Below are 22,103 nucleotides of genomic sequence, written 5' to 3' on the forward strand. Positions count from 1 at the left end.
ACTAGTCCAAATTAGGACCTTACCTTGAAATGTCAGTGAAGCCATCGTAATAAAGTAGATGAGTATCAAGTAATACTGTCTAAATAAGCTTTCCTCTATAGATTTCTAGATAACTTATTAAACCTTGGTGAGGGAGATCCAGAATTAATGGAGGAGAAGTATCAGAGTAGTAAGTTATTCATATTTTGAACACAAATATTTTGATACATGAATGGAAGACAACTACCACCTGATAAAGGTAATCCTCTAGTTATCAATGAATTTCTACAATACGAGCTGCAATATTATGCAGTATCAGTACAATCTTCACCTGATATTCTTCTGCCTTCCTAGATCAAGAGTCATAAAGAATTTATCAACTGATTTTGATGTCTCACTATGTTTCACAATGTCTATTATTTTGATGAGGATAAAAAAATGAATGGTGATCACTTTCAACCCAATTTATGTATCATTGATTATTGTACAGACTGAAAAACTAAAAGCTGATGTTCTTTGTTACTAACACCCAAAAATAAAGAATTTTAAACGCGCTACACATTACACTTTCTGATTTATATTTTCAGGAGTAGTTATTAGCCATAGTAGTTTGGGTAGGCAAGTTAATAATTTAATAGTTTCTTAAACATGATGTACAGAAAATCTCCTAGCAAACTTATATTACAAATACTGATATCCATAATTCACCTCTAGCAAGTTTCAACTGAGTGAATACATCTCGAAAAACTGCTACCTACAAGTACATAGTGTACATATACAAATATTGTGAAATTGAAACAATATTTTTTTGAATGATTAAAAAATGTCGACACGTGGAAAACATATTTTTTATCGAAATCATGTAATTCATGAAGTTATCACGAACAAAATGCTCTTACCTCTACGTTATTATCTATATATGTGCTTATCAATAATTACTTTCCAGGTTTGTGATTTGAGATATTTCACTAAACTACGTACTTAGAATTTGGGTATCATTTTCCATACTTCGAGTTTCATAAGCACAACTCTTTTTTTCCAAATTTCGTGTTAATACGTTAATACAAAGTAACAGAAAAAATCTGGTATAACCCAAATTTGCAGAAATAATGACAATAATATTTATATACCTCTCAGAGTTATTCCCAAAGTCCAAATCAATGAAACCAAAACCAATAAATTATGTTATGCGGTTTAAAAGCATCATCAACCATGGTGGGGAACAGTTGTTCTGGTACGATCTTTCTACCATGAGGTAGGTCGCTGGTATCGTGTAGACCAGTTGCGTAAAGTATAGAATACCCGCGCTGTCTGTGAACTTTGGTAGTGATAAGTTTTGTAAACAGTGTATGAATAGAGTTTAAAAGAATTCAGATTTCTTAGATTAAAGTTAAATAGGGTGGAAAATTTTAACAAACAGACAGGTACCATTATTGTTTTCTATTTTTATTCGAACTAAGTGTATAAATCAATACAAAATATAATTTACTCATCAGAATCGGTTCACAGTTTTCCGATGTTTTGTTATTTCAACAGAAGAAAGAAATCTAATTTTTTCAAGAAAAATCATTCTTTTATTTCAATGTAGCGTCAATGTGGTTATGATATTAAGCTGTAATTATTTGTTCAAAGTTAAATATCTAATAATTTATTTTCTCATTGTGCATGCACACCAGTATTCAATGATTGTTATCGTCTGCGTTCTCGTAACCACAAAATTCTGTCTTTATGCATTAGTAGCGTTAAAAACTCAATTAGCACGGTCATTAAACAAACACACAAGATCTAAGAATAATCCATAAATATTTTTGAAATCAAATATACCTTGGAGAATTCTCTTGACTTGGAAGTATTCAATATATAAACAATATATACAAATATAATGTTCGATGAATTTAATTAATCTTACTTCTCAAACTAAAAAATGAGCACACAACAAACCTTCATATCAGCTGAATCGAAATGCTTCTTTTAAAAAATTATAGTCAATTTATCACAACCAATTTGAGAAGTACAGGATGATTAATAAGTACTCGTAATAACTAAGATCATGTTATTCGGTCTGTAATCTGGTGGATGAAAATAATGCAATGAGCAGATACCGGTCGTAACTTTTTTTGTTTATTTTCACTTACAATTCTTGTTGAAAATGACAATGTAATATGTTATTTTATGAAATGCTTCATGTTTTATTACGCGGTACAACATGCATGTTTCTTTATGATTAAGTGTCATTTTATTTGACTTTTTCGTAATACTTGTATGTTCACTTTAACTTGATAATTAATACTGGCTAAGCAAGGAAAGAGATGAAAAAGTTTTAATAGGCAATAAAGTTAAATTGGAATCAATTTGATACTATAAAGCAACTTTCAATGCTGTACCTAGTTTCGTTCGACTCTGACTCCGCATTTTCCAATTGTTATAATAAATCGATTAGCTCTAATCTGTTCCTGATTGACTTAGCACCATGATACATTTATCATACATTAAATAAGGACGTGCTACTGACCGCTGACTAGTTTCAGCAACATCAGATATATGTTTAATAAAAATTACGATTCACTAGTAGTATTTTTGTTATTCTTACCAAGGACAGTTTGGCGATTAGTTCTTGCTTTTCTCATATGCCTATATGACTCATAGTACTTACTTTGTGATATGCCTGACAAGTCGAGATATATTTTCCTTTTATGCTCGTACTCTATTTACATATCCAGTCATTTATTAATCTGAAATATTGTGTATTGCAGTTGAATAAACTATATAGAACTTAGTCCACGAAAAACTGATTTTGCGAATAATCGATATTTTCATACCACGAAATATTTAATGACTTCTTGAAAATCAAAACAATTCCATATTTTTATTGATATCAAGACATCTTATCTTATTTAAATCGCGATGGGAAATGATAATGAACGGGCCTGATCATCAAAAGAAATTGATATTATCTCTTATTAATGAAATCATCACATAGGATTTGTTTGTTAGTGAATGTTTACAGTTTAAGATATAGTTAACCTTCAATTGCTTCGACTAACAGTCTCCTTTAAAAAATGTACCGAATATACTCGTAGCTTGTTGATTTTTCACGAATTCTTCGCAAATTTGTACAACAAATTATGATAGGATTCCAAATTTTCACATATGACAGGAATCACCTGTTTATTTACAATGAATATTAGATAAAACTTGACGTTTCCCAAATTTTTATGAATAATAATTATTTTCATCCCGATTCTCGATTACTGAGAAAAAATAAAAATAATTACCTCGTTGCGTTTGACCTCCATAGATATTCAAATGGTTGGAGAAAACAGAAAAAACAAAACTCTATTGAAAAAGTATCATATTAATATGTTTTTAATGAAAGATATTCTATACTTCCATTTTTGCACCACGTTTCCGAGCTAGTCGTGAGTCACTACAATAAAAAACAGATATTTATAATTCGATATGGCTTAAGTTTTCCAAAATAGTCTCCATTGTATGCGATTGAACCAATTGTCGAAGAAGTTTTTCTATTTTGATTAGGGTACCTCCAAAACATGTGATTTGCAGGTATCAACCACTTCTTCAGGTGAGAAAAACGTTGATCATCTCTCAATTTATTTTTAATATGTGGGAATAAGAAGAAAATATAGGGTGTCACAAGAACTGTATGGTGAATGACATATCAATTCGATATTTGGAGTGTTTAAAAACTTGTTTTGTTTGCAATGATTTGTGAGAGCTCGCATTGGCATGGTGGAGAATGATCCGTCTTCTGCGATTAGTTACCCCGAATGGTGCTTAAAAGTGCTTCGTGAGCAAACACCTTTTGTTAGATATGGCTCGCCTTGGAAGTCCCATACAGTCGATTGTTGTTTATTGTTGGGTTCTTCTACATAGATCAATGATTCGTCGTCTGTCACGATCTTATAGTTCTTATATTCAAGTACCCTGATTGAGTTTATTCAGCATTTCTTTGCACCAATCGACATGAGCTTTTTTGAGCGATTTTCAAATTATGCGGTATCCAACAGCAGCAAATCTTTTCATTGTCATATGTTCATGCATTATTAAATGTATACGATTGAAATTAATATCCAATAAGAGGCATATATCTAATGGTATATCACATAAATATCTCACATAATTTTACACACAGCATCGATGTTTTCTGGCACAATAGCTGATTTTGAACGACCTTCACGAAATTTATCCTGTAATGGATTGCGACCACGATTGAATTCGTAAAACCAGCGAAATACGTTTTCTCGAGATAGTGCTTCATCACCAAAAGTCTAAGCGAGTAATTCGGCACACTACTGTTGGTTTAATCCAAATCGAAAGTCTTAGAAAAATCTTCGCACGAAATTGTTCGCGAATGAATTCCATGAATATTTCAAGTATGTCTGATTAACTCAAGTAGCATTTGTAGAACAGCACGTTCTGAGTAGGTTCACCATCAAAGTTCTCAAACTTTATGAGGGCAATGTCAGATTTGAGATATTTACATCAAGTTGTCACATCTCAAAACTTAAGTAGCAGCCCTCGTAGTTACATGTTAGCTTTAAAGGTATCAATTGATAACAGCATGGCACCACAGGAAATAATCGAAATATATCAAATCACTTGGCTATGAAGGCCAAAGGCCAAAGTTCATTCATTTCAAAATTTCGATTTCTGACGACCTCATTGTCTTCTTACAAGGGAAAAAACTAACTCTGTTCACTCGTTGCGTCCGTTAACTCATCTACTGAAATATTTTGGAAAAATTGATAGAACTTGTATAAACTGGTGTGGAAAGACATTTATAATTAAAATTAATTGGGATCCATTGGCAAAAATTGAATGCAACGAAAGGTGCTCCAATTTTACATAAAATTTATAATAAGTTGCAAGACAAAATCAAAATCATAAACTAATTAGATACCTAATAACTAATCTAGTACTAGAATTCAATAATTATTTGTTATTTTTCCAAGTAGTGGATTAAACCCTGCTCTGCAAATCAAGTACTGGTGCAGTGCAATCAAGCTTCCCTCCTTTCTAATTTTTCACTATGACCGAAGGAAACATAAGATTATGATAATAATGAAATACAAAAATTAAAAAAAAAAAATTGAGGATTGACTGCTATTACCTCACTAATTTTTCTTCTAACTTGAAAATGGATAGTCTTCCAGCTCTCACAACTACAATATAACGAACTTAATTTGAATTATCTGGCTTGGAAATGAATATTGGTTCATATAGTCTCAACAAAAAATGTAAATAATTTCTCGTATGATAATTATTCCGACCAAATCTTAAGAATGTTAATAATGTCTATCACTTTCAATCAGTATCGTTTTCTCTCTTTCGAACGTATATTTAATATTGAGCAATTATTAATATAATTAACGTCTTGTTACCTTGAACTGCCTTCAGTTTTTAATTTAGTTTATGTTAGAAATTGGTTTATATTAAATTCACATATAATGACGATATATATGCGTACCAAGAGACTTAAATTTTCTATTATTTCAGATAATAATAATTGATATAGTATAAAATAGTATAAAAATATTTAGAAGCCTAATAAATTTATTAGCGAATCCCTTAATATTCTCATTGAATATTTACCGGGATCCTTTTTGAAACAAAAGCTTGCTTTCGTTTTAAAACCAAAAACATCATGAAGTGTGAATGTCAACGAAAATAACATGATTTGAATTAAAAACGAACAAACATTTATAGTTTTTAAGTTTATTTCATGTAGAATCCATGTAAGCCGTAAAACATGTTAATAGGTTTCTTGTATCTGCGACGTTATGACATATTTGACAAATGGATTCCACAGATTATGTTTGACAAACTTGATGTCTTCTATGATAACCCCACAGAAATAGTCCAAGTGAATTGGATCAAGTGATAGAGAGGGTGAGCTACAGGCACATAGGCACTAATACATCCTATAGAGATTTGATCAAAATGCTTTTCAGCAATGTTTAAATCATTAGATGGAGCGTGTGGTTCAACATAATAAAAATCTAATAATTCATTCCACATATTTGTAACTCAAATGTATATAACTTTTGTTTAATGCTTCATCCACTATATAATACATTTAGAGATATTGCATATTTATGGTTATTTGTTATTAGATTTTTCTGCACATCACTGGAGATTTTGCGTTTTACATGAAATTCTGTGCAGTATACGATAATATGCTCAATGGTCACTATTATAGTGCACTCTCTGAATTTGGGATGGTTTTCTTTGGAAATTCTGTGAAGATGAGTCTGTTTTACATGATTATTTCTTTGATGAAATTGTCGATTTCTTGGTAAATATATATTGAGATCTTTCGATATCTAGTAGTTGCTTCGTGGGCAACTTTACCAGCTAACTGTTGCCTTCAATTCCTAGATTTTAGGAAACACAGATTTCACAAATTCAACGTCAATCGTGGTGTTATTTGATAAAAAAGGCTGCGATGTATTTTTATATGAAAAAACTGCAAACTTTGAGACACAATCGCACCATGATTTAAGGGCGATTAAGTCACTAGATATGGTCCTAAGAAGTACCGTGAGATCAGGGTTGCTCCAACAGAAGAAACAAAATAAGGCCTAGTACTGAGCTTTGGGGTACTCCACATTCTATTGGCTTGTAAGATAAGAAGACATCATTGTATCAATTGTTACAAGCTCACTTGGAAAGATATGAATTAATCCATGCGAGAGGTGTTCCCCTGAAACCGTAAGACTGCAATTTGTTGATTATAATATTATGATTACCACAATCGAAACCCTTAGAAAAATCACAAAAAGTTGTTGCAGTGCAGTGATGGCTGTTTAGGCTCGAGTGGACGTTATTTATAAACGAGAATATTAAATCATTTGTGCATGTGTTACTTAAAAACCCAAATTTATGGCTAGTAAGTATTTTGTATTTGAACAGAAATGATAGAAAAGAGCAATAATTCGGTGCTTGATTTTTATCTTCTTCTTTATGCAGATGTATAATTGCAGCAGTCTTAAGGAAATTGGGGAAAGTGCCATTTTGAAAGGAAACGTTAATTAAAGTGGTAAAATTCGAAAACAGATTAGTATTTATTTTTGATTTCATTAATTGTACTGCGAAGTTTTATTTCTTAGATTATTCACAATGGACCATGTTTCCTTAGAAACATTACAAGATTTGGCGAGTCTCCTATTATAATAAATATCTTTGATAGCTTTTATTTTCTTATGATGAATTTTTCTGTATAATTTCTCGAATATCTCGTTTAGTGAATACTCTATCCGAAAATCTCCTCAGGTGAGATAAAGATCGCATGTTCTTTGTAGATTTACGTAAACCTTTAGTGGACCAGGGTTTATTTTGCTTATTTTTATTACGCCTGAGAGGGAAAGAATTGGATGCCGGACTAGTTTATGTTTAATTGTTTCTAATTTTTCACGCATGATTCGAACTTTTGTTATAAATCTAAGTTGTTTCACAGATGGTTGTGAAAATATATGGAGCAAAATCATAGATTTGCACAAGGATGAACGAGAATCATTATTTAGTGATTTCACATATTGATTTATGTCCCTGTATGACTTTCGGTTAGCACATTCGTTATTTTATCAATGTTGTCTTCAATGAGATTAATTTATGGCCGATTTTTTTTATATGACTAGTGAAATTCAAATCAGCCTAGTTTGCTAATCTCAAATTCCACCTCCTCTAAATGTTAATTGATCGTTCCTATTATTTTCTGAGTGGAATGTTTATAAGAAGATGATCGCGTTCATATAAATGCTATTGGGTCCACCACACTTAGATTTAGTGAGATTTGATCATCATAATTAGTTGAATAAATAGATGACAATTCCCCTGTTAATGATTATATAATCTCTTGGCCACTCGTTTTATGAATACACATGCTCAGCATAAAATAATTTTTAAATCCTCTCACATTTGTTGGTGCTGAAGATACATTAGTAACGACTACTCTTATCTATACTTTATACAAATATGACTAATTTTCATACTATTCATACACTTACTCTAAGATATTATAGCAAATACTACCTTGAATTAAGGTGACAGAGGGTGTAATTTTAATTTAAAGTAACAGAGGATGTGATTTTAATTCTAGTTAATACTTTGTGATTTTACCTTCTGCAATACTGGATCTAATCTTATAACCTCAAAATGTTTGGGGAGGAATTTATCAACCATACAAAAGGTATAGACAGTTTTATACCTGCTAGAATCCCATATGTTAGCATTAACATAAACTTTTCTCGAAAGGCAATAGAATAATGTCAGCATTATACTGGATTAAACAATTGTTTTTAGCAGATAGATTGTATGGCAGTTCGTTTGTACCTTGTTCGAATTTATAATGAAAAAATGTTGATATGATAAAACTCCAGTCAACGAAATTCTATAAAATTGAATAATTACTCAATATATTATTTGGAACAAACATCAATTATACCTTTTTACTACGTATCAATTTTAAGAGAGCTAAATTAACATTTAATAGTTATTTATAAAAGGGTTATGATGCTAATAATTATTTATAGAAAGTATTATTATGAAATGTATAAATAATAATAATAATAAATAAACTATTATTTTTCAGCATTTGGAGTCGAACACTTCATGTAAAGTAACTGGACGTTGATCAGGGTAAAACATTTGAATAAATAATTACAAAATATTATGATTAACTTACTTTTAAATTTTAATTTCAAGATTTATATTCAAACAGTGACCATCGAAATAAGCTTCAATTTATTAATTATACTGAATTTTAATTAGAATATTTACAATCTCCTCAAGTTTGGTTGATTTGGTGAAGAATATGGTTTGAAAATAAGGATTATTGGGATAATGATAATATTACTTTAATTTAAATGTAGCAATTGAACTTTAGCTATAGTTCAATTTATTGCATCATCTGCTTTGATTTACCCCCTCCCACGATAGAATATTCTATTTCTATTTCTACCACAACTAATCTCATCAGTAAGGTGCAACTTGTTTTTGCTTGCATCCAAATACTTTTGGATCTAGCGGCGAAACTAATCTAATTCAATCTAATCTAATCTAAAACGATACTCTATCAAAAGTATGAATTCATTGAATATCTTTAAGAATAATGTAAAACTCAATTCAATGTTTCCGCGCCTGGATTTACAACAAATAGTCTATTTTTTTGAAATGTTGAGTTGGTTTCCTATTATAACACAACCAATGATTTCAAATGAGAGGTTATACCCAGCTTCATTGTATACTAAATAGCTGAGATTTATTTTTTTGAATGGAAATTTATGTTGATGATTCTCACTTATCTATTAATACTATTTGTAATGGTACCACGACTACATTTTCTAAAAAAACAAAAATGATGAAGATCGAAGAAACTGTAGTCAAACTTTGAGAATATATACCAAGTATATTCGAAAACAAACATCATAATACCTGGCATTCCATAAATATTTCCTATTTCAAACTAATCAAAAATTAACTCTTCGGCATTGTCGATAAGAAATTGTCGATGCGTATTTATATGAATTAATAGGTAAGGAGATTAGAACGCAAGAAATATATTCAACAATTCACAATGTATTTTACTGTAATACTAATAATCAAGTTCTTATATAAATACTCGGTTGTTCCTCATATTATTTAGTAATAATAGAGCTATTTAATGTAATTGTGATGAATAATAGTATTCCCTTCAAATCACTTTCGTATGAAATTCTCGAAATCTATTTTTGAACATTTTCCAAATATGTGGCAGATCAATTTTCTCCAATATTTGAAGGAAAGGTAGAAAAACCTATATAAAATAAAGACAATCCATTTAGTCTAACATATTGAAGTTATAGATACATAATCAATAACCCTTTATACCTTAAAGTATTGATCTGTAATAATTTATTCTTGTATCATTTTTTCTCATTATATCATGTTTTATATCATATTTTTAACTTTCTTCATACCTCACTTTTTATATTCTGGTTTTTTAATACGATATAAGACTTCTTTAGTATCCTTATCATTTTTTTAATATGATTTTGTTACCTTTTTCTTTTTATCAGTTTGTTGTTCTTATCTTTCATATGTAGTCAAATTATTCACGGACTCTTACGGCTGCTAGAGCCTCAATTGAGTAGTATTATCACATTTCAGAATTTTTTGTTACTGGAAATCTCTAGTTTGCCACAAAGAAACGGAAAAGGTGTTTTTAGAAATTGTCTATATGAAAACGGTCACAACATAATGTAAACAGGTTACAAAAACAATACTATGAAATAACCGCTTCATGAAAAAACATAATGTGAATAAGTAAAAAATAAGGACATTAGCCAAACTTTAGCATCGAGAAACATAATAGAACAGGACCGACTTCACGGTATATATTAGATACATGCTTGCTTATCCATCAATTAATTTCAATTTGATTTATTTTCGGTAATAACTTTTATTTCATTTATTTTCCACATACGACCTATTTATTATCAAAACTACTCAACCGCTTTATTTCAAGCACACTTCCTCTAGCTTATTTTGTTTGTCTGTCTGTCTCATATTTCTAATAAAATTTCTAATCACAAGGTGTTAGCTACTGACAAAATTACGATGAAAATCAACTTTAATAATGCCTCGAGTTGAATTTTTATTTACTCTTGAATATATGGATAATATTGTTTAACAATTTTAAACGTTAAAATGCTTTAACGGTCGTGTGATTAGGTTATCATATGTATAGGTAGGTATGTATAGGCAAAAATGTAATTGAAATAAGTCATATGGGAACTGATAATTTCTAATTAGCTGAAAAATCCAACAATGAGTTAAGTTAATAGTAATTTCCATATATATTAAGTGAAATATTCGAAAAATGGTTGAAATGTGGAGAAAAACTTGAAGACTAAATAAATATAGTAATATTATCTATTGTGGGGAGCATAAACTCTTCGAAAGGTCACTGTATACATCAAATTCCCACACTTTATGTTAATACTGTGTTCATCCACTATCTAACAGTTTTTCAAGCATTGCAATTATTTTTAATGGTAACTTCATCACATCATAGGTTATTATTAATTGATGAATGAATGAATATCAACTTAGCGGATTTTTCAGCAAATGTTTTATTTTTACTTCTTTAGTGCATTACATTGAAAAATTAGTTTTTTTTTATTTTGTAATTGCTCACATGAAGACGCCGAAATTGTAAATTTGTTTATATTTCAATTTGGTTTATTATAAACAACCACGTTTTATTTTGATGATACAATTTGCTCATTCACAACAACAGAAAATATTATGAATATCTCTAGTTTTTATAAAGCAGTTTATCAAACTGATAATAGCTACAATAACCTCCCATTAGTATGCGGTAGTGCTAATGAAGACGTAACAGTTAGTAATATAATGATTATTCGATTCCTGAAAGTTTCACTTCAATGTTTATAATTAAGGACACTCATCATTTTTTAACCGGTTGTAGAAAAACATCCTCAAGGCAAAAGCTATTTCTGATTAAAATCCTCATTTGTTCACATTTAATTGTAATAACAATTCAGAGTGTGAATTATTATAAATAACAACCATGTAAATACTCATCTCCTTTTAAAATAATTGACAATACAATACAATAATAACATACACGAGTTTTGGAAGTAGCATATCACTATGATCGGAACTATTCCAAGCATTGCATGATTTTGAGATGTATCTGCTCTTGTATATCTACTGTTCAAAATTTTTATAATTCGAAAATAACTACTTGTTGTATTGTTGTTGTGTATCATCAAAGGGGCTCAATATTAAAAGATTTTCCGGAAAATATAACCCAGATTCACGTACATCAACTATCAGATGATTGCGGGTCCTCCAGATATACAAGAACTTTCAATTTTCATCACATTTTTTATATAATTCTTCCATGACGTTCATTCAGTTATTTAATATAGATTGTATATATTTAATAATTGGTATCGAGCAGTTATCAACGATTTATCCGCCTTTACACGGATTTGCTTCAATATTCAATACTAATAAGCTATTTTTATGCCGAAAATTGTAAAAACCGTAAAACTCGCTAAGCTATCAATGACGCTATAGTTGCCGAAAAGTCCTTCTGTTGCTCAGAATCTCTAGAACAAACTGAATACATACCAGCCAGCTCTAGTATTTGGAATGTGACATTTTACATTGTCTAGCTGTTGTGTGACGCATAAATTATTAATAATTTTTACTCTCTTTGATTTTTTAAATTGGTTAATCTCATTTTAAACGTTTCATTATTTTTATAAGGATAAACTCTGGTTAACATATTATGAGTAAGAAATGCGATAAAAACGACATTTGATGGTTGCATAAAATCATGCTTGACAATAGTTTGATATTGTGAGATCCGTAAAAAAAAATTAAAAAATTGATATGCATTACAAAGCTCAATGCTAGTGTCGTAACTGAATAGGTTACAACTTCCAGTTTTTATTTTTCATAATTTTTGGCGTTGATGTAAACATGCAACTTCATAAACCGTAAATTCCACAAACCACAATTCTTCTTCTTCCTGCTGTGTATAGGCATCATTGCCTGTTTTTCTTCACGTCATTACCTCTGCTCAGTCACCTGGGAGGTTGTCAATCCATCTTTTCCTAGGTCTTCCAATGCTTCTTTGTCCTGCTGGTGATTTGTCCCTTGATATTTTCACAATTCGTTCTTCCGTCATGCGGTCAATGTGCTCATTCCATTTTATCTTTCTATCCAGTACCCAGTCATTGATATTATCTATCCCGCATGTTCGTCTTATGTTTTCACTCCTTTCTCTATCCAGTAGTGTTCTTCCCGCTATTCTTCGAACTATTTTCATTTCTGTAGTCTCCAATATCCGTTTCGTTTTAGAGGTCTCAGGTCGGGTCTCTGCTGCATAGGATAATATAGGTCTGATTGCGGTCTTGTAAATGCGGGCTTTTGCTTCAGTTCGAATGTATTTATTTCGCCAGATTGTGTCATTTAGGTATGCTGCTGCTCTTGAGGCTCTTGTAGCTTGGTTTCTTACTTCCGTCTCCACGTCCCCGTGTCCAGATATTTCGATTCCCAGATATTTAAATTTCATTTCCTGGTGTATTATTTTGTTATCCACCACAAGCTTACATCTGATCGGTGTCTTGGAAGTAACCATTGATTTTGTCTTTGCCGCTGATATTATCATATTGAATTTTTTTGCTGTTTTGTTAAATTGGTACAGTAGCCTTTGCATATCGTCCTCGTTCTCCGCCAACAGTACCGCATCGTCTGCATAGCACAGGATTTTGACTTCTTTATTTCCCATTTTGTATCCTCTTAGTTTGCGTACTTGTTTTATGATTTCATCCATCACTATGTTAAATAGGAGCGGACTGAGAGAGTCCCCTTGCCTAATGCCCCTATTTGCAGGTATCTGTTCAGTTAGGTCATCATTTGTTTTTGCTTGGATTGTATTTTTTGAGTATATATTTTCGATTATTTTAATGACATTATATGGTATCTGTCTATCATAAAGATGGTGTATTATGTCTTTTAATTGTATTCGATCGAACCACAATTCATTCTGGTAAAGTACTTTTTATCTGAATGGAAATATGATGACGTGTAAGTATAGTGAATATTTTGTCATGTATAGTGGGAAACCATATCGGTAGACATATTTTCATAAATACTTATTAAACTCATTCAAATGCTGCAAAGTGTAACGAATCCATATTTTCTAGAATAAAAGGGATGAATTATGTAAGACTGTGCTTATTCACATTATCACCGTACCAAAAGACGGCATTTGGATGAAAAATATCGTAGTAGATGCATTAAATGCCTATTTTTGAGGTAATGGTTAGCAACTGACTGTTGCGCCTCAGACAGTGTAATTGTGAGTGTTGGTTTATGAATATCACTCATGGAGTCAACTATGATAACACAAATGTATATAATGCTAAAGAAATGGCTGATAGTTTTCACCAACTTAATAATAATGACTTATGTTTTCCGAAACCCTTGAATTTACAAAACTCTTCATTAATGAGATCTAAACTAGCGAAAACAAAATTCAAATTAATACCAAACAATATTTTTTTGGCAGAAAAATTGTGCACACTTGTTAAAAAAAAATTCATTATCAATGTTGAGATGAAAATTGATAAAAAACGGTTTATCTTGATTTCCGGCAAAATTGCGAAAAAATTTGTAACGATCAAATTGTAGTTAGTAAAAAGATCTACAGTTTTTGTACTTTTTTCACATAATCTCGAAATTAGTATGAAAAGTTACAAAACGGTTTTTCACACTTCAAATGCAAACTGGTATAATTTGATTATCATTTCATTTTAATATCAAATATATGTGGATGTTATGGATGTCCGAAACAATACATTACTGTCATGGTTTTGTTTTTATTCTGAATTCTATGTTATTATATCGTAAATGATAGTGTCAGAAACAGACTAGAATTAAAGCCAAAAATCTGATCATAACTTCATTCCGAAATATTTTTGATTGTGTATTATTATGTGGAATAATAATTTTTTCACTTCAAAAAAAATCTTTTGCGCTAAATATTGATGAGAGAATGATTATATAACTTCAATATAAATTTCCACAGTATTTTCAAACATAATTTGTTTTGATTAAATATAAGCTTGAATCACGTCGTTAAAATCCTTTGTAAAAAATATAATTACAGGTCCAATGAATAACATTTTGTGGCTACATGTTTATATGTTCATTATATTAATCATAAAGTAAACTTAAACACATGTTTAAAAAAATTAAACACAATTATCAGAGATAGAAGATTATTATATGTTATTATGATTCAAGTCTTCTGATTTTTGCAAGCAGTTTTTATATTATTGGTTTGATTAAAGCTAACAAATACATAATACGTCTATAAAATGTTCGAAAGGTTAGTGTGAAACTTCGACGTGCTCAAAATTTCTCAATAAGCTTATAAACCAACTCTTATTGATACAGACGGGAAAAAAGATAGCTAATATCAGTATAACACTGAAAGAGAAAATATTATCTCTAATAGTACTGGTACCTCAAAGTTCAATGAGTGTCCCTTCGATATTTTGACAATTAGTCAATTATAAAGAAGTATTTGGATTAGATTAAACCTAGACTTCATTGAGAAAGTACTCATTGACTTCTGCTCCATGTTATAAAAATGATAAGTGAAATATATTATCCCATAGAAAGTTTGATAATTATTGATATTATTGAATGTATGGATATAATTAACATTTGTCGATGTTTAGAAATATCTTTATCGGAACACAACCTCAGGTGGCTTATATATGCAGTTCTGTAACGAAAAGGGGTAAGGTGACATTGGGGGTCTGGAGTCATTGAAGTATATCAATTAGAACATCATCTAATCGGAGCTACGATATTTGAGGTTTTAGCGGAGAGGCTAAAATATGTAATGGCTGTCAAGATGCTCTAATATTTTTAAAAATATTAACTACAGTTTATTATTAGAATTTGAACAATTAGTTTTCATTATATGAATCATATTTCTTTTCCGATAACTAATGAATTATTTTTTTGATGTTTGTTGCTTCCATTTGACATAATCTGAAACAGAAATAAAAACTTAAGTTTTTCGGTTACTTGGATAAGTTTCCCATGTTTAATCGAAAAATTTTTCTTAGAAATTGATGGGTTTCAGCATTTAATTCTTAATGTCATTGAAAACCAAAACATTTAATAATATATCAAGGTATTTGTGACAATACTGTCTCTAGCTCAAGAGCACACTCCAAGAATCTATGATTAGAAAGGGAATTAACAGTTTTTTAAATGTTTATGTAAAGAAAGATATAATACTATGATTCATTAAAAACAAAACAGATTCTAAATGTCAAAATGTAAGGCAATTTTCCTTACAGTATGTACATATGTACAAAAAGAACAATTTTCAAGCAATTTAATATTAGAATAAGTCATGGAGGGCATAATACATTATCAAAATATTTCATAAAACTAAAATTCCGATCACTAAAAATTGAATCAAGTGTTACTATATATGATATTTATACTTAATATTGTATAGGTATTTAATTACATAGGACAGACATCTCTGTATATAGAAAATAAATTCAAAATCCACCAATAAAAAAATAAAACTGCACCAACAAACCATTAAATATCACAGAAACATACATGTATAGATATCATTGATACAAGAAAGAAAAGATTTTTAGAAATGGTTAACTTACAAAAAAAAAGTAAGCTATAATTGAGCAATTTCAAACTTTATAATTAAACCTAATAACTTTCAATGTAAAAATCAATAATTTGAAGGGACGGTTGATTCTATTTTCTGTTAACTGAGGATTAACATTTTAAAAATATTATTCTAATATTTATGGTGATCTAGTGATATATTCTTTTATATCCGCATAAAAGTTGTTGATATTAGATTATATTTTGATGAAGACCAAAATTATTAAGTCAAAATTTCCGATTGATAGTAGTGTCTATGAAAGTTGCTTAAGTTTCTCCAGTTTGTGGCATTTCTGTATATTACATTATGATCCAAATCTCTACTTAAAAAGTCTTCCAACATAGCTGAATCAGTAATTTGTTTGGTCAATGTATAAAGCTCTAAAATATATGAATAAGCAATTATGAATATTCAGGCTGAGGAAAAAGTAGTTATCGATTTGTTGAATATTTCTATATAGATAGATATGCAAGCAATCTTTTGTATATATTGGACTTTTAATATTTTGTTTGTCAAACAGTATTTTTAGGAAGGGATTTAGTCAATAATGATTGATAAATAGTTTAAGTGTACGGAATGAACGAGATATTTCTGAGAATAATACTTCATGTGCACAAATCATCATCTTCTACCACAAATCACTATTTTTTTTACTACTATACTCTTCAATCCGATATAATTTTTGGCTCTCTTCCTTTTTGTAAAACAAAAATCTCGTAATGCTTCTATTATGTTTGTCACATTTTATGTAGTTTTTGATGTCAGCACTGCTTCCAATAGTATATCTGATTAAATTATCTTTTCGAAGATAACCTATAGATCATTAAGCTGTGGATTTGAACAGAATCATTTGGAATGCATAAGCGCTGTGCAGTCAGGAACACCCAACCAGAATGTATAATTCGAGAAATAATTATGTTTGAAGCAATAGGGAACATTTTTAAAATATAAGGCAATACCGCTCATTAGATCGTAGTGTATCTGATCTTCTCCTAAGGAAAAACGAAAATAGACACAAGAACAAACTAGGCACTGTTTCATACCGTGTGGAAAGCATTGGTTACTGTTAATGTATCTAGCAGATGAACACTTTTCTATACGATTTCAAGGTTTTTAGGGCTTTTAGTGTTTAAACGATAATTCCATACGTTAGCAGTGATCTGACAACTGTTGAGAGCAGTGACTTCCTTCTTTGCTTGAGTAGCTCAGCATCAGGCTTCAGCCGTGAAGTGTAGGTCCTTAGCGACCTATGCAAAATTGAATGGGTATGATATTGATTTTCGAAAAAAGACATTATTTTCAGAGATAGAACAATGAATAAGTATACAAGAAAAATATAGAGAATTCCTGGAATGATTGTTGGCTTCATCCTGTTATTTCCGAAATTTATCATAATGTATATGGTTTTTTGTTTGAATAATAGAATTGAATTTGTACCCAATTGGAATTGTCTACGTAATCTTAGTACGTATATTTAAAGGATATGATCAATGGAATCATACAGGTATACTTTATTTATGGATTCTCATTTGAAAGTTGCAGCTTGTAAGAAATGTAAATAGTTCAAATTATAATAAATATGAAAAATAATTGATAACTATACACACGTTCCCTTATTTACGAAACAAATTGCTTTCACTATTTATTACATAATTTCAATGTCACCGCAAAACAAATTATTTGAATAACAAAATACACGATAATAAAAACACATTGAGATTATTTTCACATAAAAGTGATAATATCCGAACCAATGCTATTACTATTTTTCAAGTATGCTGGCTCCAGATGGAATTAGATAAAAATTATTATCCGTGGATTATTGGAAGTAAAACTATAATCTCTTTCCATATATGTTTCAAATAGTAACTTCTGAATCAATCATTGATTAATGTGTTCAAATAATTCCTAGATATAGAATAAGAAAAATTGTGTTTGTATCGAGCTAAGAATGAAGTGTGATGAAATAAGAGCAGATTTCTTTAGAATTCAAATCATCCAAATAAAACATAGCAACAGATTTGAATACAATAAGTAGAGAGAGATAAACGCGTTATTGTCAGAAAGTTGTTTACAATTTGTAGACAAAAGCTTGTAAAAAACTAAGAAACAAACATACAATTAACTAAATCAAAACACAAAACATAAAATCTAAATACCTATAAAGTATACACAATAAAACTATATTTAACATATTGACACTGACAATATCATATTTTGATAAAGGCTTAGAAACAATTAGGAATATATATATATATATATATATATATATATATATATATATATATATATATATATATATATATATATATATATATATATATATATATATATATATATATATATACATTTATTAAATAGAAGAAAACCTAGTAGAGTATCATTGAGAACATAGTATTGAAATCAATGTATTCACTTTAAAATTTCAACACAACGATGTTGTACGAGGTAGATTGAAATACACTTAATCAATTCATAGTAAATTTGACTTACGTTTCTGGTTGCGAGAAAATTTTGCCGATGTTTAGTTTAACTTACTTGTTAGGAAAAAAATTGCAGTTAATTTACTAACTCGCTTGCTATTTTGCTGCTATTAGCTAGTAATTTCGACCTATATAATTTAGTCTTGATATAAGCTAACAGCAAATTTCAGATTTCAAACTGCTTCTCAGTATAATGCGAAAGAAAGATAAAAATATCGAATCAAAAAGACGAAGCAAAATAGGCAAAATCTGCTAAAAAAAACAGCAGCAATAATATGGAAGTTCCTACTGATGTAGACTATTATCACGAAGAACTGATCCAAAGCAAAATCGAAGTCCAGTGTAAGATGGGTAACTAGACTCTGAAAAAATCACCACAGACAGTGGAGGATTTCAATAAAATAAGTATGCTCCTGGGCGAAAGCAAATAGATTGAGTAGCATAAACACGCACTCAAAATAGCTCAAAACTAAAAAAGTATGGCAGCTCACGAACCGTATGCAGAGGAATGTAGACAATACATGAAAACTAACACCAACAATCATTGTAGTTATAAAGCCCTCACAGGAGACGTACTTATGCTTCACAAAAATAAGTGTGGTTGATCAATAAAGCATGAAGGACCTGTACAATGCTATAGGTGCCTAGGCTTTCCCCAAGCTCAGATTCATCAGGAGCATAATAATACCTATTATGTATGTATGCCTCATGGGGACAATTATGGAAAACCAAGAGAACAAAACACAACGCTGATACAAGAATTAAATGCTGAAACGAGGAACTATACGGGAAAGAAGACTGCAAAAACTATTGGACATTCATTTAGTAATGCAATATAAATAAAGCTATCCTCGATATCACGAGTCTGTCAATTGATAAGAATTGCTATAGATGATATGAAAAATTTTAGTAATAACAGATTTATTAAATAAGTAACTAATTCACAATAATTGTGTTTACATGAGAGTACAACAAATTCGAAGTGATTATGAATTGAAGACGACTCATATACACATGAAAACTGAAACTCATCTGAGAAAATACGGGTTAAATGCAGCCTTTGACAGTGATCTGAGTTGTACAGTTAATGAGTGGTGTAGCTGATGGGAGTTTTTTTCTCGCGTACTCCAATCTAGCAGCTGCAGATCAGAGACTATAGAGAATAATTTCACAAAAAATTAACTAAAACTTATATTGAATACACTGTTCACACCACCTCTACACCAACACTAAAAATTACACTGTCTGACACGCGTTTTCATAACCAAGTTATTTTCTTTAAAGACTGAAGGTGAACGCGTATCAGACAGTGTAATCGTGAGTGTAGGTGTAGTGGTGGTGTAAACAGTATGAATATCGCCAACGGTTCCAGAAATTCCAACTTACTAAAAGTTACGTCACTGGTGATCGTTGTTATCAATGCAGAGGACGAATTTAGTTAAGATTTTCGAATAGAGTAGTAGGTCGACATCAAGTTAATCTCTTTAAGATCTTCAAAGTGGCAAAGAGAAATAACCACAACTGCACGATAATTAATTAACGAAATTGGAAAAATATATAATTACAAACGAAACAGTTATTTTTTCTATTCAATTTGGTGAACTACATCTAGAATTCTAATTAGATTTCGTTTCAAGATTTATTCCAATCCTTATAATTAATACATGTTTATTTATTTTTCCATGGTTACTTGATACTGGTTAATTTTTCCTTGATGATTGAATAATTCAAAGAATAAATAAACAAATATAAACAATGAATAAATAAAATATCGCTAAACATTAACGTTTTTTTAACTATATGCATAAATCTCTCACCAATTATATTATTTTATATTTTAATTATATATTTGAAATGAGTGAAGTCATGAAATTTATGACTAAAAAAATTAATGGCATTTAATCAATAAAATGGAAAAAACAGAAATAGTAATATTATTTATGAACTTAAAATAATTGTGAATATTTTTAAGATATAATAGCAATATGTAAGAGACGTAACGAGGTAACAATATGATTTCATATTTGTACAATACTTATTTCTCTGCAAAATCACTATGACATTTGATTGAAGCTTTTGTTATGACTATAGATCAGCTTTCCTATACTATATGCAAAGGAATTAACCACACGTAAAACAGTGCTGAATCAGAACAGTGAAGTTGGTTATTCAAGACCTCTCACTTGAGTTTTTGGAAAAGTGTTTTATCACATTAACATGAGACCGATCAGAACCAAGCCATATTAGAGTTTGCCTTATCATTTGTATTGTATCGCTTTCCGAAGGCGACGTAGATTCTCACAGTAGACTTAATTTAATATTCCGAGAAATCAAGAAAAATGCTTTCGTCCCTCCCTCCCACCGTAGCCATTGTAATAGCTCCTCCAGAGAGGAAGAAAGAAAGTGCTCTATTTCCTACTTCTTAAACCTTTTTTTGTATGTTTTTTTTGGTAAATTGTGTTGATTTTGAGTCTGCTTTAAATGAAACTCCATTTACAACCAGATAAAATCAGTTTCCTAGTGGGAACGAGACAATGAAACACCAAAGTGGACTAACTAATATATTTTCCGAACTTTCGAATACTCATGTATTCATCGTATGCGATTGAAATTATGGTCAAATACACTACAAGAAATATCTACAACAATAATCAAATTTCACTTACAATAATTAATTAAGATTTTCGGTGGTTTTAAATTGTATTAATTCTTTTAAAAATTTTTAAATTCATAGGATTCAAAATTCAATATTCAAATTGACGTTGATAGAAATATTGATTAATTGAGATATTGATTCTGGTTACTATAGGAATTTTTATTTTTTATTAATTGGTTAGATAAGGATAAGTTGTAGTGAATGATGTTCAATATTGATTGGTTAATATATGGATAATATTAAATTTCGATAGGCCAAATCGTTATGAATAAAGCTGAATATTTATTGGTTCGAATATAAATGACAATAAATTTTATAGGTTAGGTCGTTGTAACTGAAGTTGAACTTTATATGTTAGGTGAGGTTAGTTGTTTGTTTATGGCATTGAATGTTTATAGAATTTGTTTTTTCAGAATCTACCACATATGCATAAATTACAATAAGGTTATTTAAATCAGTTTTCTTATTGATGCAATGACCATTTTGGGCAATTTACGTTGTTTCTAAAAATAGACGTTTTTTGTGGGTTTTTCTTGGCAAATTCATAATTCATATTGTGTCCTTCATGATGGACATGAGTCGCTAATGAACATCTATCAGGATATAATCTGCTATCGCTCTTGTGGCTAGTTATCCGATTGATAAGTGACCTGTTCGACTGACAATTGTACTTTTTGTCACAATTTAAACAAATTGTTTGGTGTTTTATCTTCTATTTTAGTAGAAA

At 30.0% G+C, this 22,103-nt stretch overlaps 1 protein-coding gene across 3 annotated transcripts in view; it reads left to right on the forward strand.

Moving 5' to 3' along the window:
- The first annotated feature begins 1,201 nt into the window (after positions 1-1,201).
- Positions 1,202-22,103, forward strand: part of LOC130891045 (sodium-coupled monocarboxylate transporter 1) — a 91,751-nt gene continuing 70,849 nt past the window's right edge. The window contains exons 1-2 of one of the 3 annotated variants that reach the window (XM_057795543.1): positions 1,202-1,403; positions 8,591-8,637. The gene's annotated coding sequence lies outside the window, so the exon portion shown is untranslated. The remainder of the gene's footprint in view (positions 1,404-8,590; positions 8,638-22,103) is intronic. The other 2 variants (XM_057795542.1, XM_057795540.1) reach the window with 2 other exon arrangements.

Source organism: Diorhabda carinulata, chromosome 3 (genome assembly GCF_026250575.1).
Source record: "Diorhabda carinulata isolate Delta chromosome 3, icDioCari1.1, whole genome shotgun sequence".
Classification (NCBI taxonomy): Eukaryota; Metazoa; Arthropoda; class Insecta; order Coleoptera; family Chrysomelidae; genus Diorhabda; species Diorhabda carinulata.